General features: G+C 46.4%; 5 non-coding genes and 45 pseudogenes across 5 annotated transcripts; all 50 read right to left on the bottom strand.

Annotated features, from left to right (window-relative positions):
- Nucleotides 1-110: 110 nt before the first annotated feature.
- LOC148241253 (5S ribosomal RNA) lies at nucleotides 111-229 on the bottom strand (annotated as a pseudogene).
- Nucleotides 230-751: 522 nt separating this feature from the next.
- LOC148241252 (5S ribosomal RNA) lies at nucleotides 752-870 on the bottom strand (annotated as a pseudogene).
- Nucleotides 871-1074: 204 nt separating this feature from the next.
- LOC148241251 (5S ribosomal RNA) lies at nucleotides 1075-1193 on the bottom strand (annotated as a pseudogene).
- A 1238-nt stretch (nucleotides 1194-2431) lies between these two features.
- Nucleotides 2432-2550, bottom strand: LOC148241250 (5S ribosomal RNA; annotated as a pseudogene).
- Nucleotides 2551-2756: 206 nt separating this feature from the next.
- On the bottom strand, nucleotides 2757-2875 carry LOC148241249 (5S ribosomal RNA; annotated as a pseudogene).
- Nucleotides 2876-3080: 205 nt separating this feature from the next.
- LOC148241248 (5S ribosomal RNA) lies at nucleotides 3081-3199 on the bottom strand (annotated as a pseudogene).
- Nucleotides 3200-3404: 205 nt separating this feature from the next.
- LOC148241247 (5S ribosomal RNA) lies at nucleotides 3405-3523 on the bottom strand (annotated as a pseudogene).
- Nucleotides 3524-3728: 205 nt separating this feature from the next.
- Nucleotides 3729-3847, bottom strand: LOC148241246 (5S ribosomal RNA; annotated as a pseudogene).
- A 559-nt stretch (nucleotides 3848-4406) lies between these two features.
- LOC148241245 (5S ribosomal RNA) lies at nucleotides 4407-4525 on the bottom strand (annotated as a pseudogene).
- Nucleotides 4526-5088: 563 nt separating this feature from the next.
- LOC148241244 (5S ribosomal RNA) lies at nucleotides 5089-5207 on the bottom strand (annotated as a pseudogene).
- Nucleotides 5208-5416: 209 nt separating this feature from the next.
- LOC148241243 (5S ribosomal RNA) lies at nucleotides 5417-5535 on the bottom strand (annotated as a pseudogene).
- Nucleotides 5536-5739: 204 nt separating this feature from the next.
- On the bottom strand, nucleotides 5740-5857 carry LOC148241242 (5S ribosomal RNA; annotated as a pseudogene).
- A 560-nt stretch (nucleotides 5858-6417) lies between these two features.
- On the bottom strand, nucleotides 6418-6536 carry LOC148241241 (5S ribosomal RNA; annotated as a pseudogene).
- A 202-nt stretch (nucleotides 6537-6738) lies between these two features.
- On the bottom strand, nucleotides 6739-6857 carry LOC148241240 (5S ribosomal RNA; annotated as a pseudogene).
- Nucleotides 6858-7416: 559 nt separating this feature from the next.
- LOC148241239 (5S ribosomal RNA) lies at nucleotides 7417-7535 on the bottom strand (annotated as a pseudogene).
- Nucleotides 7536-8097: 562 nt separating this feature from the next.
- LOC148241238 (5S ribosomal RNA) lies at nucleotides 8098-8216 on the bottom strand. The gene has a single exon (XR_015815308.1). It is a non-coding gene; the product is annotated as a 5S ribosomal RNA (ribosomal RNA).
- A 235-nt stretch (nucleotides 8217-8451) lies between these two features.
- On the bottom strand, nucleotides 8452-8570 carry LOC148241237 (5S ribosomal RNA; annotated as a pseudogene).
- A 209-nt stretch (nucleotides 8571-8779) lies between these two features.
- LOC148241236 (5S ribosomal RNA) lies at nucleotides 8780-8898 on the bottom strand (annotated as a pseudogene).
- An 883-nt stretch (nucleotides 8899-9781) lies between these two features.
- LOC148241235 (5S ribosomal RNA) lies at nucleotides 9782-9900 on the bottom strand (annotated as a pseudogene).
- A 205-nt stretch (nucleotides 9901-10105) lies between these two features.
- LOC148241234 (5S ribosomal RNA) lies at nucleotides 10106-10224 on the bottom strand. The gene has a single exon (XR_015814516.1). It is a non-coding gene; the product is annotated as a 5S ribosomal RNA (ribosomal RNA).
- Nucleotides 10225-10783: 559 nt separating this feature from the next.
- Nucleotides 10784-10902, bottom strand: LOC148241233 (5S ribosomal RNA). The gene has a single exon (XR_015815144.1). It is a non-coding gene; the product is annotated as a 5S ribosomal RNA (ribosomal RNA).
- Nucleotides 10903-11137: 235 nt separating this feature from the next.
- LOC148241232 (5S ribosomal RNA) lies at nucleotides 11138-11256 on the bottom strand (annotated as a pseudogene).
- A 209-nt stretch (nucleotides 11257-11465) lies between these two features.
- Nucleotides 11466-11584, bottom strand: LOC148241231 (5S ribosomal RNA; annotated as a pseudogene).
- A 204-nt stretch (nucleotides 11585-11788) lies between these two features.
- Nucleotides 11789-11907, bottom strand: LOC148241230 (5S ribosomal RNA; annotated as a pseudogene).
- Nucleotides 11908-12112: 205 nt separating this feature from the next.
- On the bottom strand, nucleotides 12113-12231 carry LOC148241229 (5S ribosomal RNA; annotated as a pseudogene).
- Nucleotides 12232-12435: 204 nt separating this feature from the next.
- Nucleotides 12436-12554, bottom strand: LOC148241228 (5S ribosomal RNA; annotated as a pseudogene).
- A 560-nt stretch (nucleotides 12555-13114) lies between these two features.
- On the bottom strand, nucleotides 13115-13233 carry LOC148241227 (5S ribosomal RNA; annotated as a pseudogene).
- An 880-nt stretch (nucleotides 13234-14113) lies between these two features.
- LOC148241226 (5S ribosomal RNA) lies at nucleotides 14114-14232 on the bottom strand (annotated as a pseudogene).
- Nucleotides 14233-14437: 205 nt separating this feature from the next.
- On the bottom strand, nucleotides 14438-14556 carry LOC148241225 (5S ribosomal RNA; annotated as a pseudogene).
- A 207-nt stretch (nucleotides 14557-14763) lies between these two features.
- Nucleotides 14764-14882, bottom strand: LOC148241224 (5S ribosomal RNA; annotated as a pseudogene).
- Nucleotides 14883-15085: 203 nt separating this feature from the next.
- Nucleotides 15086-15203, bottom strand: LOC148241223 (5S ribosomal RNA; annotated as a pseudogene).
- Nucleotides 15204-15412: 209 nt separating this feature from the next.
- On the bottom strand, nucleotides 15413-15531 carry LOC148241222 (5S ribosomal RNA; annotated as a pseudogene).
- A 204-nt stretch (nucleotides 15532-15735) lies between these two features.
- LOC148241221 (5S ribosomal RNA) lies at nucleotides 15736-15854 on the bottom strand (annotated as a pseudogene).
- A 235-nt stretch (nucleotides 15855-16089) lies between these two features.
- On the bottom strand, nucleotides 16090-16208 carry LOC148241220 (5S ribosomal RNA; annotated as a pseudogene).
- Nucleotides 16209-16798: 590 nt separating this feature from the next.
- LOC148241219 (5S ribosomal RNA) lies at nucleotides 16799-16917 on the bottom strand (annotated as a pseudogene).
- Nucleotides 16918-17125: 208 nt separating this feature from the next.
- Nucleotides 17126-17244, bottom strand: LOC148241218 (5S ribosomal RNA; annotated as a pseudogene).
- Nucleotides 17245-17448: 204 nt separating this feature from the next.
- On the bottom strand, nucleotides 17449-17567 carry LOC148241217 (5S ribosomal RNA; annotated as a pseudogene).
- A 561-nt stretch (nucleotides 17568-18128) lies between these two features.
- LOC148241216 (5S ribosomal RNA) lies at nucleotides 18129-18247 on the bottom strand (annotated as a pseudogene).
- A 916-nt stretch (nucleotides 18248-19163) lies between these two features.
- Nucleotides 19164-19282, bottom strand: LOC148241215 (5S ribosomal RNA; annotated as a pseudogene).
- Nucleotides 19283-19492: 210 nt separating this feature from the next.
- LOC148241214 (5S ribosomal RNA) lies at nucleotides 19493-19611 on the bottom strand (annotated as a pseudogene).
- A 204-nt stretch (nucleotides 19612-19815) lies between these two features.
- On the bottom strand, nucleotides 19816-19934 carry LOC148241213 (5S ribosomal RNA; annotated as a pseudogene).
- A 205-nt stretch (nucleotides 19935-20139) lies between these two features.
- LOC148241212 (5S ribosomal RNA) lies at nucleotides 20140-20258 on the bottom strand (annotated as a pseudogene).
- Nucleotides 20259-20463: 205 nt separating this feature from the next.
- Nucleotides 20464-20582, bottom strand: LOC148241211 (5S ribosomal RNA; annotated as a pseudogene).
- A 205-nt stretch (nucleotides 20583-20787) lies between these two features.
- LOC148241210 (5S ribosomal RNA) lies at nucleotides 20788-20906 on the bottom strand. Its single transcript, XR_015815464.1, has one exon. It is a non-coding gene; the product is annotated as a 5S ribosomal RNA (ribosomal RNA).
- A 559-nt stretch (nucleotides 20907-21465) lies between these two features.
- Nucleotides 21466-21584, bottom strand: LOC148241209 (5S ribosomal RNA; annotated as a pseudogene).
- A 561-nt stretch (nucleotides 21585-22145) lies between these two features.
- LOC148241208 (5S ribosomal RNA) lies at nucleotides 22146-22264 on the bottom strand (annotated as a pseudogene).
- A 559-nt stretch (nucleotides 22265-22823) lies between these two features.
- LOC148241207 (5S ribosomal RNA) lies at nucleotides 22824-22942 on the bottom strand. The gene has a single exon (XR_015814764.1). It is a non-coding gene; the product is annotated as a 5S ribosomal RNA (ribosomal RNA).
- A 561-nt stretch (nucleotides 22943-23503) lies between these two features.
- LOC148241206 (5S ribosomal RNA) lies at nucleotides 23504-23622 on the bottom strand (annotated as a pseudogene).
- A 209-nt stretch (nucleotides 23623-23831) lies between these two features.
- On the bottom strand, nucleotides 23832-23950 carry LOC148241205 (5S ribosomal RNA; annotated as a pseudogene).
- Nucleotides 23951-24154: 204 nt separating this feature from the next.
- Nucleotides 24155-24272, bottom strand: LOC148241204 (5S ribosomal RNA; annotated as a pseudogene).
- Between the last annotated feature and the right edge of the window lie 15 nt (nucleotides 24273-24287).

Here is a 24287-nt window from a genome sequence, read left to right as displayed (position 1 = left end):
CGTTCTAATATCGATTAAAATGCCCCTGCTTCTTGACTCACATTTGCGTATAAACCAACGGACCCTAGTTCTAGTCGCGTATAACGTCGAACGACCCGTCTGAAAAAAGATTAGTGCGACACGAGGACTTACCAGGAGGTCACCCATCCGAGTACTAATCTCGACCAAGCGCACTTAACTGCGGAGTTCTGATGGAATCCGGTGCATTAGTGCTGGTATGATCGCACCCGTTTAATTCCGAGTTGCAAATACATAAACTCCTTCTCCTTTCTTCCCCCTCCCGTTATTTGTTTCCTTGTGCGTGCGCACTGCACCTCTCGTCCTCGTTCAAATATCAAGTAAAATGCCACGGCGCCGTGACTCACATTTGCGAATAAATCTGCGGACCCTAATTAAAGTCGCGCGTAACTTCGAACGGCACAACTGAAAAAAACAAAAATGGGTGCAAAACGAGGACTTCACAAGAAAATGGGTGAAATATAAGGACTTCGCAGGAGGTAACCCATGCTAGAATCCGTTGCATTAGTGCTGGTATGATCCCTCATGTTTCATTCTGCACTGCAAATACATACACTCTTTCTCCTCCCATCCCCCCACCCGTCATTTGTTTCCTTGTGCGTGCACTCTGCACCTCTCTTTCTCGTTCTAATATCAAGTAATATGCTCCAGCACGGTGACTCACCTTTGCAAATGAACCAGCGGTTTATAATTCCATTCGCGCGTAACGTCGAACAACCCATCCGAGAAAAAAGAGGCGCAACACGAGGGCTTCCCAAGTGGTCACCCATCCAAGTACTACTCTTGCCCAAGCACACCTAACTGCGGAGTTCTGATAGGATCCGGGGCTTTAGTGCAGGTATGATCGCACAAGTTTAATTTCGCGCTGCAAATACATACACTCCTTCTCATTTCTTCCCCCTCCGTCATTTGTTTCCTTGTGCGTTCACACTTCATCTCTCCTTCTTGTTCTAATATCGATTAAAATGCCCCTGCTTCTTGACTCACATTTGCGTATAAACCAGCAGACCCTAGTTCCAGACTCGCGTAACGTCGAACGACCCGTCTGAAAAAAAATTGGTGCGACACGAGGACTTCCCAGGAGGTCACCCATCCGAGTACTACTCTCGCCTAAGCACACTTAAATGCGGAGTTCTGATGGGATCCGGTGCATTAGTGCTGGTATGATCGCAGCTGTTTGATTTTGCGCTGCAAATACATAAACTCATTCCCCTTTCTTCCCCCTCCCGTCACTTGTTTCCTTGTGCGTTCGCACTACACCTCCCGTTCTCGTTCTAATATCAAGTAAAATGCTACAGCGCCGTGACTCACATTTGCGAATAAACCTGAGGACCATAATTCAAGTCGCGCGTAACGTCGAAAGAATCATCTGCAAAAAAATGGGTGCAACACGAGCACTTCACAAGAAAATGGGTGAAATATAAGAACTTCGTAGGAGGTAACCCATGCTAGTACTACTCTCGTCCAAGCACCCTTACCTACGGAGTTCTGATAGAATCCGTTGCATTAGTGCTGGTATGATCGCACCTGTTTCATTTCGTGCTTAAAATACATACACTCCTTCTCTTTCCCTCCCCCTCCGATCAATTGTTTCCTTGTGCGTTCACACTGCACCTCTCCTTCTCGTTCTAATATCGATTAAAATGCCCCTGATTCTTGACTCACATTTGCGTATAAACCAGCGGACCATAGTTCCAGTCGCGCGTAACGTCGAACGACCCATCTGAAAAAAAATTGTTGTGATACGAGGACTTCCCAAGAGGTCACCCATCCGAGTACTACTCTCGCCCAAGCACACTTGACTGCAGAGTTCTGATGGGATCCTGTGCATTAGTGCTTGTATGATGCCACTTGTTTAATTTTGCGCTTCAAATACATACACTCCTTCTCTTTTCTTCCTCCTCCCGTCATTTGTTTCCTTGTGCGTGCGCACTGCACCTCCCGTACTCGTTCTAATATCAAGTAAAATGCCACGGCGCCGTGACTCACATTTGCGAATAAACCTGCAGACCATAAATCAAGTCGCGCGTAACGTCGAAAGAATCATCTACAAAAAGATGGGTGCAACACAAGGACCTCCCAAGAAAATGGGCGAAATATAAGGACTTCGCAGGAGGTCACCCATCCGAGTACTTTTCTCGCCCAAGCACCCTTAACTACGGAGTTCTGATAGAATCCGTTGCATTAGTGCTGGTATGATCCCTCATGTTTCATTCTGCACTGCAAATACATACACTCTTTCTCCGCCCATCCCCCCTCCTGTCATTTGTTTCCTTGTGGGTGCACTCTGCATCTCTCTTTCTCGTTCTAATATCAAGTAATATGCCCCGGCACCGTGACTCACCTTTGCAAATGAACCAGCGGTTTATAATTCCATTCGCGCGTAACGTCGAACAACCCATCCGAAAAAAAATAGGTGCAACACGAGGGCTTCCCAAGTGGTCACCCATCCGAGTACTACCCTCGCCCAAGCACACTTAACTGTGGAGTTCTGATGGGATCCGGAGATTTAGTGCTGGTATGATCGCACAAGTTTAATTTCGCGCTGCAAATACATACACTCCTTCTCCTTTCTTCCCCTTCCGTCATTTGTTTCCTTGTGCGTTCACACTTCACCTCTCATTCTCGTTCTAATATCGATTAAAATGCCCCTATTTCTTAACTCACATTTGAGTATAAACCAGTGAACCCTAATTCCAGTCACGTGTAACGTTGAATTTCCAGTCTGAAAAAAAAAATTTGTGTGACACGAGGACTTCCCAAGAGGTCACCCATCCGAGTACTAATCTCGCCCAAGCACACTTCACTGCGGAGTTCTGATGGGATCCGGTGCATTAGTTCTGGTATGATCGCACCTGTTTAATTTTGCGCTGCAAATACATAAACTCATTCCCCTTTCTTCCCCCTCCCGTCATTTGTTTCCTTGTGCGTGTGCACTGCACCTCCCGTTCTCGTTCTAATATCAAGTAAAATGCTACAGCGTGGTGACTCACATTTGCGAATAAACCTGAGGACCATAATTCAAGTTGCGCGTAACGTCGAAAGAATCATCTACAAAAAAATGGGTGCAACACGAGGACTTCCCAAGTGGTCACCCATCCGAGTACTACTCTCGCCCAAGCACACTTAACTACGGAGTTATGATGGGATCTGTTGCATTAGTGTTGGTATGATCACACCTGATTAATTTTGCGCTGCAAATACATAAACTCCTTCTCCTTTCTTCCCCCTCCCATCATTTGTTTCCTTGTCCGTGCACTCTGCATCTCTCTTTCTCGTTCTAATATCAAGTAATATGCCCCGGCACCATGACTCACCTTTGCAAATGAACCAGCGGTTTATAATTCCACTCGCGCGTAACGTCGAAAAACCCATCCGAAAAAAAATAGGTGCAACACGAGGGCTTCCCAAGTGGTCACCCATCATTGTACTACTCTCGCCCAAGCACACCTAACTCCGGAGTTCTTATGGGATCCGAGGCTTTAGTGCTGGTATGATTGCACCTGTTTAATTTCGCGCTGCAAATACATACACTCCTTCTCCTTTCTTCCCCCTCCCGTCATTTGTTTCCTTGTGCGTTCACACTTCACCTCTCATTCTCGTTCTAATATCGATTAAAATGCCCCTGCTTCTTGACTCACATTTGCATATAAACCAGCGGACCCTAGTTCCAGACGCGCGTAACATCGAACGACCCGTCTGACAAAAATTTGGTGCGACACGAGGACTTCCCAGGAGGTCACCCATCCGAGTACTAATCTCGCCCAAGCACACTTCACTGCGGAGTTCTGATGGGATTCGATGCATTAATGCTGGTATGATCGCACCTGTTTCATTTCGCGCTGCAAATACATAAACTCATTCCCCTTTCTTCCCCCTCCCGTCATTTGTTTCCTTGTGCGTGCGCACTGCACCTCCCGTTATCGTTCTAATATCAAGTAAAATGCTACAGCGCCGTGACTCACATTTGCGAATAAACCTGAGGACCACAATTCAAGTCGCGCATAACGTCGAAAGAATCATCTGCAAAAAAATGGGTGCAACACGAGGACTTCACAAGAAAATGGGTGAAATATAAGGACTTCGCAGGAGGTAACCCATGCTAGTACTACTTTCACCCAAGCACCCTTACCTACGGAGTTCTGATAGAATCCGTTGCATTAGTGCTGGTATGATCGCACCTGTTTCATTTCGTGCTGAAAATACATACACTCCTTTTCCTTCCCTTCCCCTCCCATCAATTGTTTCCTTGTGCGTTCACACTGCACCTCTCCTTCTCGTTCTAATATCGATTAAAATGCCCCTGCTTCTTGACTCACATTTGCGTATAAACCAGCAGACCGTAGTTCCAGTCGCGCATAACGTCGAACGACCCGTCTGAAAAAAAATTAGTGCGAGACGAGGACTTCCCAGGAGGTCACCCATCCGAGTACTACTCTCGCCCAAGCACACCTAACTGCGAAGTTCTGATAGGATCCGGTGCATTAGTGCTGGTATGATCGCACCGGTTTAATTCTGCGCTGCAAATACATAAACTCCTTCTCCTTTCTTCCCCCTCCCTTCATTCGTTTCCTTGTGCGTGCGCACTGCACCTCCCGTGCTCGTTCTAATATCAAGTAAAATGCTACGGTGCCGTGACTCACATTTGCCAATAAACCTGAGGACCATAATTCAAGTCGTGCGTATCTTCGAAAGAATCATCTGCAAAAAAAATGGGTGTAACACGAGGACTTCCTAAGAAAATGGGTGAAATATAAGGACTTCGCAGGAGGTCACCCATCCTAGTGCTACTCTCGCCCAAGCACCCTTAACTTGCGGATTTCTGATAGAATCCGTTGCATTGGTACTGGTATGATTGCTCATGTTTCATTCTGCGCTGCAAATACATACACTTTTTCACCCTCCATCCCCCCTCCCGTCATTTGTTTCCTTGTGCGTGCACTCTGCATCTCTCTTTCTCGTTCTAATATCGATTAAAATGCCCCTGCTTCTTGACTCACATTTGCGTATAAACTAGTGGACCCTTGTTCCAGTCGCGCGTAACGTCGAACGACTCGTCTGAAAAAAAAATTAGTGCGACACGAGGACTTCCCAAGAGGTCACCCATTCGAGTACTACTCTCGCCCAAGCACACTTAACTGCGGAGTTCTGATGGAATCCGGTGCGTTAGTGCTGGTATGATCGAACCTTTTTAATTTCGCGCTGCAAATACATAAACTCCTTCTCCTTTCTTCCCCCTCCCGTCATTTGTTTTCTTGTGCGTGCGCACTGCACCTCTCGTTGTCGTTCAAATATCATGTAAAATGCCACGGCGCCGTGACTCACATTTGCGAATAAATCTGCGGACCATAATTAAAGTCGCGCGTAACGTCGAACGGCACATCTGAAAAAAAGAAAATGGGTGCAACACGAGAACTTCCCATGAGGTAACCCATTATTGTACTACTTTCGCCAAAGCACACTTAACTGCGGAGTTCTTGTGAAATCCGGTGCATTTGTGCGGGTATGACCGCACCTGTTTAATTTCGTGCTAAAAATACATACACTCCTTCTTCCCTCCCCCCCTCCCATCATTTGTTTCCTTGTGCGTTCACACTGCACCTCTCATTCTCGTTCTAATATCGATTAAAATGCCCCTGATTCTTGACTCACATTTGCGTATAAACCAGCGGACCATAGTTGCAGTCGCGCGTAACGTCGAACGACCCATCTGAAAAAAAATTGTTGCGATACGAGGACTTCCCAAGAGGTCATCCATCCGAGTACTACTCTCGCCCAAGCACACTTAACTGCAGAGTTCTGATGGGATCCAGTGCATTAGTGCCGGTATGATGCCACTTGTTTAATTTTGCGCTTCAAATACATACACTCATTCTCTTTTCTTCCTCATCCGTCATTTGTTTCCTTGTGCGTGCGCACTGCACCTCCCGTACTCGTTCTAATATCAAGTAAAATGCCACAGCGCTGTGACTCACATTTGCAAATAAACCTGCGGACCATAAATCAAGTCGCGCGTAACGTCGAAAGAATCATCTGCAAAAAGAAGGGTGCAACACGACGACCTCCCAAGAAAATGGGTGAAATATAAGGACTTCGCAGGAGGTCACCCATCCGAGTACTTTTCTCGCCCAAGCACCCTTAACTGCGGAGTTCTGATAGAATCCGTTGCATTAGTGCTGGTATGATCCCTCATGTTTCATTCTGCACTGCAAATACATACACTCTTTCTCCTTCCATCCCCCGTCCTGTCATTTGTTTCCTTGTGCGTGCGCACTGCACCTCTCGTTCTCGTTCAAATATCAAGTAAAATGCCACGGCGCCATGACTCACCTTTGCAAATGAACCAGCGGTTTATAATTCCATTCGTGCGTAACGTCGAACAACCCATCTGAAAAAGAATAGGTGCAACACGAGGGCTTCCCAGGTGGTCACCGATCCGAGTACTACTCTCGCCCAAGCACTCTTAACTGCGGAGTTCTGATTGGATCCGGGGCTGTAGTGCTGGTATGATCGCACCTGTATAATTTCGCGCTGCAAATACATACACTCCTCCTTTCTTCCCCCTCCCGTCATTTGTTTCCTTGTGCGTTCACACTTCACCTCTCATTCTTGTTCTAATATCGATTAAAATGCCCCTGCTTCTTGACTCACATTTGCGTATAAACCAGCGGACCCTAGTTCCAGACGCGCGTAACGTCGAACGATCCGTCTGAAAAAAAATTGGTGTGACACAAGGACTTCCAAGGAGATCAACCATCCGAGTACTAATATCGCCCAAGCACACTTAACTGCGGAGTTCGGATGGGATCCGGGGCTTTAGTGCTGGTATGATCGCACCTGTTTAGTTTTGCGCTGCAAATACATAAACTCATTCCCCTTTCTTCCCCCTCCCGTCATTTGTTTCCTTGTGCGTGCGCACTACACCTCCCGTTCTCGTTCTAATATCAAGTAAAATGCTACAGCACCGTGACTCACATTTGCGAATAAACCTGAGGACCATAATTCAAGTCGTGCGTAACGTCGAAAGAATCATCTGTAAAAAAATGGGTGCAACACGAGGACTTCACAAGAAAATTGGTGAAATATAAGGACTTCGCAGGAGGTAACCCATGGTAGTACTACTGTCGCCCAAGCACCCTTACCTACGGAGTTCTGATAGAATCTGTTGCATTTATGCTGGTTTGATCGCACCTGTTTCATTTCGTGCTGAAAATACATACACTCCTTCTCCTTCCCTCCCCCTCCCATCAATTGTTTCCTTGTGCGTTCACACTGCACCTCTCCTTCTCGTTCTAATATCGATTAAAATGCCCCTGCTTCTAGACTCACATTTGCGTATAAACCAGCGGACACGAGTTCCAGTCGCACGTAACGTCGAACGACCCGTCTGAAAAAAAATTGTTGCGACACGAGGACTTCCCAGGAGGTCACCCATCCGAGTACTACTCTCGCCCAAACACACTTACCTGCAGGGTTCTGATGGGATCCAGTGCATTAGCGCTTGTATGATCGCACCCGTTTAATTTCGCGCTGCAAATACATAAACTCCTTCTCCTTTCTTCCCCCTCCCGTCATTTGTTTTCTTGTGTGTGCGCACTGCACCTCCCGTGCTCGTTCTAATATCAAGTAAAATGCTACGGTGCCGTGACTCACGTTTGCGAATAAACCTGACAACCATAATTCAAGTCGCGCGTATCGTCGAAAGAATCATCTGCAAAAAAATGGGTGCAACACGAGGACTTCCTAAGAAAATGGGTGAAATATAAGGACTTCGCAGGAGGTCACCCATCCTAGTGCTACTCTCGCCCAAGCACCCTTAACTTGCGGAGTTCTGATAGAATCCGTTGCATTGGTGCTGGTATGATTGCTCATGTTTCATTCTGCGCTGCAAATACATACACTTTTTCTCCCTCCATCCCCCCTCCCGTCATTTGTTTCCTTGTGCGTGCACTCTGCATCTCTCATTCTCGTTCTAATATCGATTAAAATGCCCCTGCTTCTTGACTCACATTTGCATATAAATCAGTGGACCATAGTTCCAGTCGCGCGTAACGTCGAACGACCCGTCTGAAAAAAAAATTAATGCGACACGAGGACTTCCCAAGAGGTCACCCATCCGAGTACTACTCTCGCCCAAGCACACTTAACTGCGGAGTTCTGATGGGATCTGGTGCATTAGTGCTGGTATGATCGCACCTATTTAATTTCGCACTGCAAATACATAAACTCCTTCTCATTTCTTCCCCCTCCCGTCATTTGTTTCCTTGTGCGTGCGCACTGCACCAACCGTGCTAGTTCTAATATCAAGTAAAATGCTACAGTGCCGTGACTCACATTTGCGAATAAACCTAAGAACCATAATTCAAGTCGCGCGTATCATCGAAAGAATCATCTTCAAAAAAATGGGTGCAACACGAGGACTTCCTAAGAAAATGGGTAAAATATAAGGACTTCGCAGGAGGTCACCCATCCGAGTACTACTCTCGCCCAAGCACACTTAAATGCGGAGTTCTGATGGGATCCGTTGCATTAGTGCTGGTATGATCGCACCTGTTTAATTACGTGCTGCAAATACATAAACTCCTTCTCCTTTCCTCCCCCTCCCGTCATTTGTTTCCTTGTGCGTGCGCACTGCACCTCCCGTTCTCGTTCAAACATCAAGTAAAATGCCACGGCGCAGTGACTCACATTTGCGAATAAATCTGCGGACCATAATTAAAGTCGCGCGTAACGTCGAACGGCACATCTGAAAAAAATAAAATGGGTGCAACACGAGAACTTCCCAGGAGGTAACCCATCATTGTACTACTTTCGGCAAAGCACACTTAACTGCGGAGTTCTGATGGGATCCTATGCATTTGTGCTGGTGTGACCGCACCTATTTAATTTCGTGCTGAAAATACATACACTCCTTCTTCCCTCCCCCCGTCCCATCATTTGTTTCCTTGTGCGTTCACACTGCACCTCTACTTCTCGTTCTAATATCGATTAAAATGCCCCTGATTCTTGACTCACATTTGCGTATAAACCAGCGGAACATAGTTCCAGTCGCGCGTAATGTCGAACGACCCATCTGAAAAAAAATTGTTGCGATACGAGGATTTCCAAAGAGGTCACCAATCCGAGTACTACTCTCGCCCAAGCACACTTAACTGCAGAGTTCTGATGGGATCCAGTGCATTAGTGCTGGTATGATGCCATTTGTTTAATTTTGCGCTTCAAATACATACACTCCTTCTCTTTTGTTCTTCCTCCCGTCATTTGTTTCCTTGTGCGTGCGCACTGCACCTCCCGTACTCATTCTAATATCAAGTAAAATGCTACGGCGCCGTGACTCACATTTGCGAATAAACCTGCGGACCAAATATCAAGTCGCGCGTAACGTCCAAAGAATCATCTGCAAAAAGATGGGTGCAACACGAGGACCTCCCAAGAAAATGGGTGCAACACGAGGACTTCCGAAGTGGTCATCCATCCGAGTACTACTCTCGCCCAAGCACCCTTAACTGCGGAGTTCTGATAGAATCTGTTGCATTAGTGCTGGTATGATCCCTCATGTTTCATTCTGCACTGCAAATACATACACTCTTTCTCCTTCCATCCCTTCTCCCGTCATTTGTTTCCTTGTGCGTGCACTCTGCATCTCTATTTCTCGTTTTAATATTAAGTTATATGCCCCGGCACCATGACTCACCTTTGCAAATGAACCAGCGGTTTATAATTCCATTCGCGCGTAACGTCGAATAACCCATCCGAAAAAAAATATTTGCAACACGAGGGCTTCCCAAGTGGTCACTCATCCGAGTACTACCCTCGCCAGAGCACACATAACTACGGAGTTCTGCTGGGATCCGGAGCTTTAGTGCTGGTATGATCGCACCTGTTTAATTTCGCGCTGCAAATACAAACACTCCTTCTCCTTTCTTCCCCCTCCCGTCATTTGTTTCCTTGTGCGTTCACACTTCACCTCTCATTCTCGTTCTAATATCGATTAAAATGCCCCTGCTTCTTGACTCACATTTGCGTATAAACCAGCGGACCCTAGTTCCAGACATGCGTAACGTCAAACGACCCGTCTGAAAAAAAATTGGTGCGACACGAGGACTTCCCAAGAGGTCACCCATCCGAGTACTAATCTCGCCCAAGCACACTTAACAGCGGAGTTCTGATGGGATCCGGTGCATTAGTGCTGGTATGATCGCACCTGTTTAATTTTGCGCTGCAAATACATAAACTCATTCCCCTTTCTTCCCCCTCCCATCATTTGTTTCCTTGTGCGTGCGCACTGTACCTCCCTTTCTCGTTCTAATATCAAGTAAAATGCTACAGCGCCGTGACTCACATTTGCGAACAAACCTGAGGACCATAATACAAGTCGCGCGTAACGTCGAAAGAATCATCTGCAAAAAAATGGGTGCAACACGAGGACTTCACAAGAAAATGGGTGAATATAAGGACTTCGCATGAGGTAACCCACGCTAGTACTACTCTCGCCCAAGCACCCTTACCTACGGAGTTCTGATAGAATCCGTTGCATTAGTGCTGGCATGATCGCACCTGTTTCATTTCGTGCTGAAAATACATACACTCCTTCTCCTTCACTCCCCCTCCCATCAATTGTTTCCTTGTGCGTTCACACTGCATCTCTCCTTCTCGTTCTAATATCGATTAAAAATGCCCCTGCTTCTTGACTCACATTTGCGTATAAACCAGCGGACCCTAGTTCCAGTCGCGCGTAACGTTCAACGACCCGTCTGAAAAAAAATTGGTGCGACACGAAGACTTCCCAGGAGGTCACCCATCCGAGTACTACTCGCGCCCAAGCACACTTAACTACAGAGTTCTGATGGGATCCGGTGCATTAGTGCTGGTATGATCGCACCCGTTTAATTTCGCGCTGCAAATACATAAACTCCTTCTCCTTTCTTCCCCCTCCCGTCATTTGTTTCCTTGTGCGTGCGCACTGCAACAACCGTGCTCATTCTAATATCAAGTAAAATGCTACGGTGCCGTGACTCACATTTGCGAATAAACCTGAGGACCATAATTCAAGTCGCGCGTATCGTCGAAAGAATAATCTGCAAAAAAATGGGTGCAACACGAGGACTTTCTAAGAAAATGGGTGAAATATAAGGACTTTGCAAGAGGTCAGCCATCCGAGTACTACTCTCGCCCAAACACACTTAACTGCGGAGTTCTGATGGGATCCAGTGCATTAGTGCTAGTATGATCGCACCTCTTTAATTTCGCGCTGCAAATACATAAACTCTTTTTCCTTTCTTCCCCCTCCCGTCATTTGTTTCCTTGTGCGTGCGCACTGCACCTCTCGTTCTCAGTCAAATATCAAGTAAAATGCCACGGCGCCGTGACTCACATTTGTGAATAAATCTGCGGACCATAATTAAAGTCGCGCGTAAAGTCGAACGGCACATCTGAAAAAAAGAAAATGGGTGCAACACGAGAACATCCCAGGAGGTAACCCATCATTGTACTACTTTCGCCAAAGCACACTTAACTGCGGAGTTCTGATGGGATCCGGTGCATTTGTGCTGGTGTGACTGCACCTGTTTAATTTCGTGCGGAAAATACATACACTCCTTCTTCCCTCCCGCCCTCCCATCATTTGTTTCCTTGTGCGTTCACACTTTACCTCTCATTCTCGTTCTAATAACGGTTAAAATGCCCCTGCTTCTTGACTCACATTTGCGTATAAACCAGCGGACCCTAGTTCCAGACGCGCATAACGTCGAACGACCCGTCTGAAAAAAAATTGGTGCGACACGAGGACTTCCCAGGAGGTCACCCATCCGAGTACTAATCTGGCCCAAGCACACTTCACTGCGGAGTTCTAATGGGATCCGGTGCATTAGTGCTATTATGATCGCAACTGTTTAATTTCGCGTTGCAAATACATAAACTCATTCCCCTTTCTTCCCCCTCCCGTCATTTGTTTCCTTGTGCGTGCGCACTGCACCTCCCGTTCTCGTTCTAATAGAGTAAAATGCCACGGCGCCGTGACTCACATTTGCGAATAAACCTAAGGACCATAATTCAAGTCGCGCGTAACGTCGAACGGCACATCTGGATAAAAAAATGGGTGCAACACGAGAACTTCCCAGGAGGTAACCCATCATTGTACTACTTTTGCCAAAGCACACTTAACTGCGGAGTTCTGATGGGATCCGGTTCTTTTGTGCTATTGTGACCGCACCTGTTTAATTTCGTGCTGAAAATACATACACTCCTTCTTCCCTCCCCCCCTCCCATCATTTGTTTCCTTGTGCGTTCACACTGCACCTCTCCTTCTTGTTCTAATATCTATTAAAATGCCCCTGATTCTTGACTCACATTTGCGTATAAACCAGCGGACCCTAGTTCCAGTCCCGCGTAACGTCGAACGACCCGTCTGAAAAAAAATTTGTGCGACACGAGGACTTGCCAGGAGGTCACCCATCCGAGTACTACTCTCGCCCAAGCTCACTTAACTGCGGAGTTCTGATGGGATCCGGTGCATTAGTGCTGGTATGATCGCACCCGTTTAATTTTGCGCGGCAAATACATAAACTCCTTCTCCTTTCTTCCCCCTCCCGTCATTTGTTTCCTTGCGCGTGTGCACTGCACCTCCCGTGCTCGTTCTAATGTCAAGTAAAATGCTACGGTGCCGTGACTCACATTTGCGAATAAACCTGTGGACTATAATTCAAGTCGCGCGTATCGTTGAAAGAATCATCTGCAAAAAAATAGGTACAGCACGAGGACTTCCTAAGAAAATGGGTGAAATATAAGGACTTCGCAGGAAGTCACCCATCCTAGTGCTACTCTTGCCCAAGCACCCTTAACTTGCGGAGTTCTGATAGAATCCGTTGCATTGGTGCTGGTATGATTGCTTATGTTTCATTCTGGGCGGCAAATACATACACTCCTTCTCCTTCCCCCCCCTCCCATCAATTGTTTCCTTGTGCGTTCACACTGCACCTCTCCTTCTCGTTCTAATATCGATTAAAATGCCCCTGCTTCTTGACTCACATTTACGTATAAACCAGTGGACTCTAGTTCCAGTCGTGCGTAACGTCGAACGACCCGTCTGAAAAAAAAATTAGTGCGACACGAGGACTTCCCAGGAGGTCACCCATCCAAGTACTAATCTCGCCCAAGCACAGTTAACTGCGGAGTTCTGATGGGATCCGGTGCATTAGTGCTGGTGTGACCGCACCTGTTTAATTTCGTGCTGAAAATACATACACTCCTTCTTCCCTCCCTGCCTCCCATCATTTGTTTCCTTGTGCGTTCACACTGCAACTCTCCTTCTCGTTCTCATATCGATTAAAATGCCCCTGATTCTTGACTCACATTTGCGTATAAACCAGCGGACCATAGTTCTAGTCGCGCGTAACGTCGAACGACCCATCTGAAAAAAAATTGTTGCGATACGAGGACTTCCAAAAAGGTCACCAATCCGAGTACTACTCTCGACCAAGCACACTTAACTATAGAGTTCTGATGGGATCCAGTGCATTAGTGCTGGTAGGATGCCACTTGTTTAATTTTGTGCTTCAAATACATACACTCCTCTTTTATTCCTCATCCCGTCATTTGTTTCCTTGTGTGTGCGCACTGCACCTCCCGTACTCGTTCTAATATCAAGTAAAATGCCACGGCGCCGTGACTCACATTTGCGAATAAACCTGTGGACCATAAATCAAGTCGCGCGTAACGTCGAAAGAATCATATGCAAAAAGATGGGTGCAACACGAGGACCTCCCAAGAAAATGGGTGAAATATAAGGACTTCGCAGGAGGTCACCCATCCGAGTACATTTCTCGCCCAAGCACCCTTAACTGCGAAGTTCTGATAGAATCCGTTGCATTAGTGCTAGTATGATCCCTCATGTTTCATTCTGCACTGCAAATACATACACTCTTTCTCCTCCCATCCCCCCTCCCGTCATTTGTTTCCTTGTGCGTGCACTCTGCATCTCTCTTTCTCGTTTTAATATCAAGTAATATGCCCTGGCACCGTGACTCACCTTTGCAAATGAACCAGCGGTTTATAATTCTATTCGCGCGTAACGTCAAACAACCCATCTGAAAAAAAATAGGTGCAACACGAGGGCTTCCCAAGTGGTCACCAATCCGAGTGCTACTCTCGCCCAAGCACACTTAACTGCGGAGTTCTGATAGAATCCGTTGCATTAATGCTGGTATGATCGAACCTGTTTAATTTCGCGCTGCAAATACATACACTCCTTCTCCTTTCTTCCCCCTCCCGTCATTTGTTTCCTTGTGCGTTCACAATTCACCTCTTATTCTCGTTCTAATATCGATTAAAATGCCCCTGCTTCTTGACTCACATTTGCGTATAAACCAGCGGACCCTAGTTCCAAATGCGCGTAACGTCAAACGACCCGTCTGAAAAAAAATTGGTGCGACACGAGGACTTCCCAGGAGGTCACCCATCCGAGTACTAATCTCACCCAAGCACAATTAACTGCGGAGTTCTGATGGGATCTGGTGCATTAGTGCTGGTATGATCGCACCTGTTTAATTTCGCGCTGCAAATACATAAACTCATTCCCCTTTCTTCCCCCTCCCATCATTTGTTTCCTTGTGCGTGCGCACTGCACCTCTCGTTCTTGTTCAAATATCAAGTAAAATGCCACGGCGCCGTGACTCACATTTGCGAATAAATCTGCGGACCATAATTAAAGTCGCGCGTAACGTCAAACGGCACATCTGAAAAAAAAAATGGGTGCAACACGAGAACTTCCCATGAGGTAACCCATCATTGTACTACTTTCGCCAAAGCACACTTAACCGCGGAGTTCTGATGGGATCCGGTGCATTTGTGCTGGTGTGACCGCATCTGTTTAATTTCGTTCTGAAAATACATACACTCCTTCTTCCCTCCCCCCTCCCATCATTTTTTTCCTTGTGCGTTCACACTGCACCTCTCCTTCTCGTTCTAATATCGATTAAAATGCCCCAAATTCTTGACTCACATTTGCGTATAAACCAGCGGACCATAGTTCCAGTCGCACGTAATGTCGAACGACCCATCTGAAAAAAAGTTGTTGCGATACGAGGACTTCCCAAGAGGTCACCCATCCGACTACTACTCTCGCCCAAGCACACTTAACTGCAGAATTCTGATGGGATCCAATGTATTAGTGCTGGTATGATGCCACTTGTTTAATTTTGCGCTTCAAATACATACACTTCTTCTCTTTTCTTCCTCATCCCGTCATTTTTTCCTTCTGCGTCCGCACTGCACCTCCCGTTCTCGTTCAAATATCAAGTAAAATGCCACGGCGCCGTGACTCACATTTGCAAATAAATCTGCGGACCATAATTAAAGTCGCGCGTAACGTCGAATGGCACATCTGAAAAAAAGAAAATGGGTGCAACACGAGAACTTTCCAGGAGGTAACCCATCATTGTACTACTTTCGCGAAAGCACACTTAACTGCGGAGTTCTGATGGGATCCGGTGCATTTGTGCTGGTGTGACCGCACCTGTTTAATTTCGTGCTGAAAATACATACACTCCTTCTTCCCTCCCGCCCTCCCATCATTTGTTTCCTTGTGCGTTCACACTCCACCTCTCATTCTCGTTCTAATATCGATTAAAATGCCCCTGATTCTTGACTCACATTTGCGTATAAACCAGCGGACCATAGTTCCAGTCGCCCGTAACATCGAACGACCCATCTGAAAAAAAATTGTTGCGATACGAGGACTTCCCAAGAGGTCACCCATCCGAGCACTACTCTCACCCAAGCACACTTAACTGCAGAGTTCTGATGGGATCCAGTGCATTAGTGCTGGTATGATCACACTTGTTTAATTTTGCGCTTCAAATACATACACTCCTTCTCTTTTCTTCCTCCTCCCGTCATTTGTTTCCTTGTGGGTGCGCACTGCACCTCCCGTACTCGTTCTAATATCAAGTAAAATGCCACGGTGCCGTGACTCACATTTGTAAATAAACCTGCGGACCATAAATCAAGTCGCGCGTAACGTCGAAAGAATCATCTGCAAAAAGATGGGTGCAACACGATGACCTCCCAAGAAAATGGGTGAAATATAAGGACTTCGCAGGAGGTCACCCATCCGAGCACTAATCTCGCCTAAGCACACATAACTGCGGAGTTCTGATGGGATCCGGTGCATTAGTGCTGGTATGATCGCACCTGTTTAATTTTGCGCTGCAAATACATAAACTCATTCCCCTTTCTTCCCCCTCCCCTCATTTGTTTCCTTGTGCATGCGCACTGCACCTCTCGTTCTCGTTCTAATATCAAGTAAAATTCTACAGCGTCGTGACTCACATTTGCGAATAAACCTGAGGACCATAATTCAAGTCGCGCGTAACGTCGAAAGAATCATCTGCAAAAAATTGGATGCAACACGAGGACTTCACAAGAAAATGGGTGAAATATAAGGACTTCGCAGGAGGTAACCCATGCTAGTACTACTCTCGCCCAAGCACCCTTACCTACGGAGTTCTGATAGAATCCGTTGCATTGGTGCTGGCATGATTGCTCATGTTTCATTCTGCGCTGCAAATACATACACTTTTTCTCCCTCCATCCCCCCTCCCGTCAATTGTTTCCTTGTGCGTTCACACTGCACCTCTCCTTCTCGTTCTAATATCGATTAAAATGCCCCTGCTTCTTGACTCACATTTGCGAATAAACCTGATGACCATAATTCAAGTCGCGTGTAACGTCGAAAGAATCATCTGCAAAAAAATGGGTGCAACACGAGGACTTCCTAAGAAAATGGGTGAAATATAAGGACTTCGCAGGAGGTCACCCATCCTAGTACTACCCTCGCCCAAGCACACTTCACTGCGGAGTTCTGATGGGATCCGGTGCATTAGTGCTGGTATGATTGAAACTGTTTAATTTTGTGCTACAAATACATAAACTCATTCCCCTTTCTTCCCCCTCCCGTCATTTTTTTTTTGTGCGTGCGCACTGCACCTCTCGTTCTCGTTCAAATATCAAGTAAAATGCCACGGCGCCGTGACTCACATTTGCGAATAAATCTACAGACCATAATTAAAGTCGCGCGTAACGTCGAACAGCACATCTGAAAAAAAGAAAATGGGTGCAACACGAGAACTTCCCAGGAGGTAACCCATCATTGTACAACTTTCGCCAAAGCACACTTAACTGCGGAGTTCTGATAGGATCCGGTGCATTTGTGCTGGTGTGACCGCACCTATTTAATTTCGTGCTGAAAATACATACACTCCTTCTTCCCAACCCCCCTCCCATCATTTGTTTCCTTGTGCGTTCACACTGCACCTCTCCTTCTCGTTCTAATATCGATTAAAATGCCCCTGATTCTTGACTCACATTTATTTATAAACCAGCGGACCATAGTTCCAGTCGCGCGTAACGTCGAACGACCCCTCTGAAAAAAAATTGTTGCTGTACGAGGACTTCCCAAGAGGTCACACATCCGAGTACTACTCTCGACCAAGCACACTTAACTGCAGATTTCTGATGGGATCCGGTGCATTAGTGCTGGTATGATCGCACCTGTTTAATTTTGCTCTGCAAATACATAAACTCATTCCCCTTTCTTCCCCCTCCTGTCATTTGTTTCCTTGTGCGTGCGCACTGCACCTCCCGTTCTCGTTCTAATATCAAGTAAAATGCTACATCGCTGTGACTCACATTTGCGAATAAACCTGAGGACCATAATTCAAGTCGCACGTAACGTGAAAAGAATCATCTACAAAAAAATGGGTGCAACACGAGAACTTCACAAGAAAATGGGTGAAATATAAGTACTTTGCAGGAGCTAACCCATGCTAGTACTACTCTCGCCCAAGCACCCTTACCTACGGAGTTCTGATAGAATCCGATGCATTAGTGCTGGTATGATCGCACCTGTTTCATTTCGTGCTGAAAATACATACACTCTTTCTCCTTCCCTCCCCCTCCCATCATTTGTTTCCGTGTGCGTGCACTCTGCATCTCTCATTCTTGTTCTAATATCGATTAAAATACCCCTGCTTTTTTACTCACATTTGCGTATAAACTAGTGGACCCTAGTTGCAGTCGCGCATAACGTCGAACGACCCGTCTGAAAAGAAAAATTAGTGCGACACGAGGACTTCCCAGGAGGTCACCCATCCGAGTACTACTCTCGCCCAAGCACACTTAACTGCGGAGTTCTAATGGGATCCGGTGCATTAGTGCTGGTATGATCGAACCTTTTTAAATTCGCGCTGCAAATACATAAACTCCTTCTCCTTTCTTCCCCCTCCCGTCATTTGTTTCCTTGTGCGTGCGCACTACACCTCCCGTGCTCGTTCTAATATCAAGTAAAATGCTACGGTGCCGTGACTCACATTTGCGAATAAACCTGAGGACCATAATTCAAGTCGCGCGTAACGTCGAAAGAATCATCTGCAAAAAATGGGTGCAACACGAGGACTTCCTAAGAAAATGGGTGAAATATAAGGACTTCGCAGGAGGTCACTCATCCTAGAGCTACTCTCGCCCAAGAACCCTTAACTTGCGGAGTTCTGATAGAATCCGTTGCATTGGTGCTGGCAGGATTGCTTATGTTTCATTCTGCGCTGTAAATACATACACTTTTTCTCCCTCCATCCCCCCTCCCGTCAATTGTTTCCTTGTGCGTTCACACTGCACCTCTCCTTCTCGTTCTAATATCGATTAAAATGCCCCTGCTTCTTGACTCACATTTGCGAATAAACCTGAGGACCATAATTCAAGTCGCGTGTAACGTCGAAAGAATCATCTGCAAAAAAATGGGTGCAACACGATGACTTTACAAGAAAATGGTTGAAATATAAGGACTTCGCAGGAGGTAACCCATGCTAGTACTACTCTCGCCCAAGCACCCTTACCTATGGAGTTCTGATAGAATCCGATGCATTAGTGCTGGTATGATCGCACCTGTTTTATTTCGTGCTGAAAATACATACACTCTTTCTCCTTCCCTCCCCCTCCCGTCATTTGTTTCCTTGTGCGTGCACTCTGCATCTCTCTTTCTCGTTCTAATATCGATTAAAATGCCCCTGCTTCTTGACTCACATTTGCGTATAAACCAGTGAACCCTAGTTGCAGTCGCGCATAACGTCAAACGACCGGTCTGAAAAAAAAAATTAGTGCGACACGAGGACTTCCCAGGAAGTCACCCATCCTAGTATTACTCTCGCCCAAGCACACTTAACTGCAGAGTTCTAATAGGATCTGGTGCATAAGTGCTAGTATGATCGCACCTATCTAATTTTGCGCTGCAAATACATAAACTCCTTCTCCTTTCTTCCCCCCCCCCGTCATTTATTTCCTTGTGCGTGCGCACTGCACCTCACGTTCTCGTTCAAATATCAAGTAAAATGCCACGGTGCCGTGACTCACATTTGCGAATAAATCTGCATACTATAATTAAAGTCGCGTGTAACGTCGAACAGCACATCTGAAAAAAAGAAAATGGGTGCAACACGAGAACTTCCCAGGAGGTAACCCATCATTGTACAACTTTCGCCAAAGCACACTTAACTGCGGAGTTCTGATAGGATCCGGTGCATTTGTGCTGGTGTGACCGCACCTCTTTAATTTCGTGCTGAAAATACATACACTCCTTCTTCCCAACCCCCCTCCCATCATTTGTTTCCTTGTGCGTTCACACTGCACCTCTCATTCTCGTTCTAACATCGATTAAAATGCCCCTGATTCTTGACTCACATTTGCGTATAAACCAGCGGACCATAGTTCCAGTCGCACGTAACGTCGAACGACCCCTCTGAAAAAAAATTGTTGCGATACGAGGACTTCCCAAAAGGTCACACATCCGAGTACTACTCTCGCCCAAGCACACTTCACTGCGGAGTTCTGATGGGATCCGGTGCATTAGTGCTGGTATGATCGCACCTGTTTAATTTTGCTCTGCAAATACATAAACTCATTCCCCTTTCTTCCCCCTCCCGTCATTTTTTTCCTTGTGCGTGCGCACTGCACCTCCCGTTCTCGTTCTAATATCAAGTAAAATGCTACAGCGCTGTGACTCACATTTGCGAATAAACCTGAGGACCATAATTCAAGTCGCACGTAACGTTGAAAGAATCATTTGCAAAAAAATGGGTGCAACACGAGGACTTCCCAAGTGGTCACCCATCCGAGTACTACTCTCACCCAAGCACACTTAATTGCGGAGTTATGATGGGATCTGTTGCATTAGTGCTGGTATGATTGCACCTGATTAATTTCGCGCTGCAAATACATAAACTCCTTCTCCTTTCTTCCCCCTCCCATCATTTGTTCACTTGTGCGTGCACTCTGCATCTCTCTTTCTCGTTCTAATATCAAGTAATATGCCCCGGCACCGTGACTCACCTTTGCAAATGAACCAGCGGTTTATAATTCCATTCGCGCCTAACGTCGAACAACCCATCCGAAAAAAAATAGGTGCAACACGAGGGCTTCCCAAGAGGTCACCCATCCGAGTACTACTCTCGCCCAAGCACACCTAACTGCGGAGTTCTGATGGGATCCGAGGCTTTAGTGCTGGTATGATCGCACCCGTTTAATTCCACGCTGCAAATACATAAACTCCTTCTCCTTTCTTCCCCCTCCCGTCATTTGTTTCCTTGTGCGTTCACACTTCACCTCTCATTCTCGTTCTAATATCGATTAAAATACCCCTGCTTCTTGACTCACATTTGCGTATAAACCAGCGGACCCTAGTTCCAGACGCGCGTAATGTCGAACGACCCGTCTGAAAAAAAATTGGTGTGACACGAGGACTTCCCAGGAGGTCACCCATCCGAGTACTAATCTCGCCCAAGCACACTTCACTGCGGAGTTCTGATGGGATCCGGTGCATTAGTGCTGGTATGATCGCACCTGTTTAATTTCGGGCATCAAATACATAAACTCATTCCCCTTTCTTCCCCCTCCCGTCATTTGTTTCCTTGTGCGTGCGCATTGCACCTCCCGTTCTCGTTCTAATATCAAGTAAAATGCTACAGCGCCGTGACTCATATTTGCGAATAAACCTGAGGACCATAATTCAAGTCGCGCGTAACGTCGAAAGAATCATCTGCAAAAAAATGGGTGCAACACGAGGACTTCACGAGAAAATGGGTGAAATATAAGGACTTCGCAGGAGGTAACCCATGCTAGTACTACTCTCGCCCAAGCAACCTTACCTACGGAGTTCTGATAGAATCTGTTGCGTTAGTGCTGGTATGATCGCACCTGTTTCATTTCGTGCTGAAAATACATACACTCCTTCTCCTTCCCTCCCCCTCCCATCAATTGTTTCCTTGTGCGTTCACACTGCACCTCTCCTTCTCGTTCTAATATCGATTAAAATTTCCCTGCTTCTTGACTCACATTTGCGTATAAACCAGCAGACCCTAGTTCCAGTCGCGCGTAACGTCGAACGACCCGTCTGAAAATAAATTGGTGCGACACGAGGACTTCGCAGGAGGTCACCTATCCGAGTACTACTCTCTCCCAAGCACATTTAACTGCGGAGTTCTGATGGGATCCGGTGCATTAATGTTGTTATGATCGCACCCGTTTAATTTTGCGCTGCAAATACATATATTCCTTCTCCTTTCTTCCCCCTCCCGTCATTTGTTTCCTTGTGTGTGCGCACTGCACCTCCCGTGCTCGTTCTAATATCAAGTAAAATGCTACGGTACCGTGACTCACATTTGCGAATAAACCTGAGGACCATAATTCAAGTCGCGCGTATCGTCGAAAGAATCATCTGCAAAAAAATGGGTCCAACACGAGGACTTCCTAAGAAAATTGGTGAAATATAAGGACTTCGCAGGAGGTCACCCATCCAAGTGCTATTCTCGCCCAAGCACCCTTAACTTGCGGAGTTCTTATAGAATCCGTTGCATTGGTGCTGGTATGATTGCTCATGTTTCATTATGCGCTGCAAATACATACACTTTTTCTCCCTCCATCCCCCCTCCCGTCATTTGTTTCCTTCTGCGTGCACTCTGCATCTCTCCTTGTCGTTCTAATATCGATTAAAATGCCCCTGCTTCTTGACTCACATTTGCATATAAACCAGCGGACCCTAGTTCCAGACGCGCGTAACGTCGAACGACCCGTCTGAAAAAAAATTGGTGGGACACGAGGACATCCCAAGAGGTCACCCATTCGAGTACTAATCTCGCCCAAGCACACTTCACTGCGGAGTTCTGATGGGATCTGGTGCATTGGTGCTGGTATGATCGCACCTGTTTAATTTTGGGCTGCAAATACATAAACTCATTCCCCTTTCTTCCCCCTCCCATCATTTATTTCCTTGTGCGTGCGCACTGCAACTCCTGTTCTCGTTCTAATATCAAGTAAAATGCTACAGCGCCGTGACTCACATTTGCGAATAAACCTGAGGACCATAATTCAAGTCGCGTGTAACGTCGAAAGAATCATCTGCAAAAAAATGGGTGCAACACGAGGACTTCACAAGAAAATGGGTGAAATATAAGGACTTCGCAGGAGGTAACCCATGCTAGTACTACTCTCGCCCAAGCACCCTTACCTACGGAGTTCTGATAGAATCCGTTGCATTAGTGTTGGTATGATCGCACCTGTTTCATTACGTGCTGAAAATACATACACTCCTTCTCCTTCCCTCCCCATCCCATCAATTGTTTCCTTGTGCGTTCACACTGCACCTCTCTTTCTCGTTCTAATATAGATTAAAATGCCCCTGCTTCTTGACTCACATTTGCGTATAAACCATCGGACCCCAGTTCCAGTCGCGCGTAACGTCGAACGACACGTCTGAAAATAAATTGGTGCGACACGAGGACTTCCCAGGAGGTCACCCATCCAAGTACTACACTCGCCTAAGCACACTTAACTGCGGAGTTCTGATGGGATCCGGTGCATTAGTGCTGGTATGATCGCACCCGTTTAATTCTACGCTGCAAATACATAAACTCCTTCTCCTTTCTTCCCCCTCCCGTCATTTGTTTCCTTGTGCGTGCGCACTGCACCTCCCGTGCTCGTTCTAATATCAAGTAAAATTCTACGGTGCCGTGACTCACATTTGCGAATAAACCTGAGGACCATAATTCAAGTCGTGCGTAACGTCGAAAGAATCATCTGTAAAAAAATGGGTGCAACACGAGTAGTTCCTAAGAAAATTGGTGAAATATAAGGACTTCGCAGGAGGTCACCCATCCTACTGCTACTCTCGCCCAAACACCCTTAACATGCGGAGTTCTAACAGAATCCGTTGCATTGGTGCTGGTATGATTGCTAATGTTTCATTATGCGCTGCAAATACATACACTTTTTCTCCCTCCATCCCCCCTCCCGTCATTTATTTCCTTGTGCGTGCACTCTGCATCTCTCCATCTCGTTCTAATATCGATTAAGATGCCCCTGCTTCTTGACTCACATTTGGGTATAAACCAGTGGACCCTAGTTCCAATCGCGCGTAACGTCGAACGACCCGTCTGAAAAAAAATTAGTGCGACACGAGGAGTTCCCAGGAGGTCAACCATCCGAGTACTACTCTCGCCCAAGCACACTTAACTGCGGAGTTTTGATGGGATCCGGTGCATTAGTGCTGGTATGATCGCACCTGTTTAATTTCGCGCTGCAAAAACATTAACTCCTTCTCCTTTCTTCCCCCTCCTGTCATTTGTTTCCTTGTGCGTGCGCACTGCACCTCTCGTTCTCGTTCAAATATCAAGTAAAATGCCACGGCGTCATGACTCACATTTGCGAATAAATCTGCGGACCATAATTAAAGTCGCGCGTAACGTCGAACGGCACATCTGAAAAAAAGAAAAGGGGTGCAACACTAGAACTTCCCAGGAGGTAACCCATCATTGTACTACTTTCGCCAAAGCACACTTAACTGCGGAGTTCTGATGGGATCCAGTGCATTTGTGCTGGTGTGACCGCACCTGTTTAATTTCGTGATAAAAATACATACACTCCTTCTTCCCTCCCCCCCTCCCATCATTTGGTTCCTTGTGCGTTCACACTGCACATCTCCTTCTCGTTCTAATATCGATTGAAATGCCCCTGATTCTTGACTCACATTTGCGTATAAACCAGCGGATCATAGTTCCAGTCGCGCGTAACGTCGAACGACCCATCTGAAAAAAAATTGTTGCGATACGAGGACTTCCCAAGAGGTCATCCATCCGAGTACTACTCTCGCCCAAGCACACTTAACTGCAGAGTTCTGATGGGATCCAGTGCATTAGTGCTGGTATGATGCCACTTGTTTAATTTTGCGC

This window comes from Carica papaya, chromosome 8 (assembly GCF_054855325.1).
Source record: "Carica papaya isolate Zhongbai chromosome 8, ASM5485532v1, whole genome shotgun sequence".
NCBI classification, from domain to species: Eukaryota; Viridiplantae; Streptophyta; class Magnoliopsida; order Brassicales; family Caricaceae; genus Carica; species Carica papaya.
The sequence above is the reverse complement of the archived record's forward strand: the minus strand, read 5'-3'. Positions and strand labels throughout refer to the sequence as shown.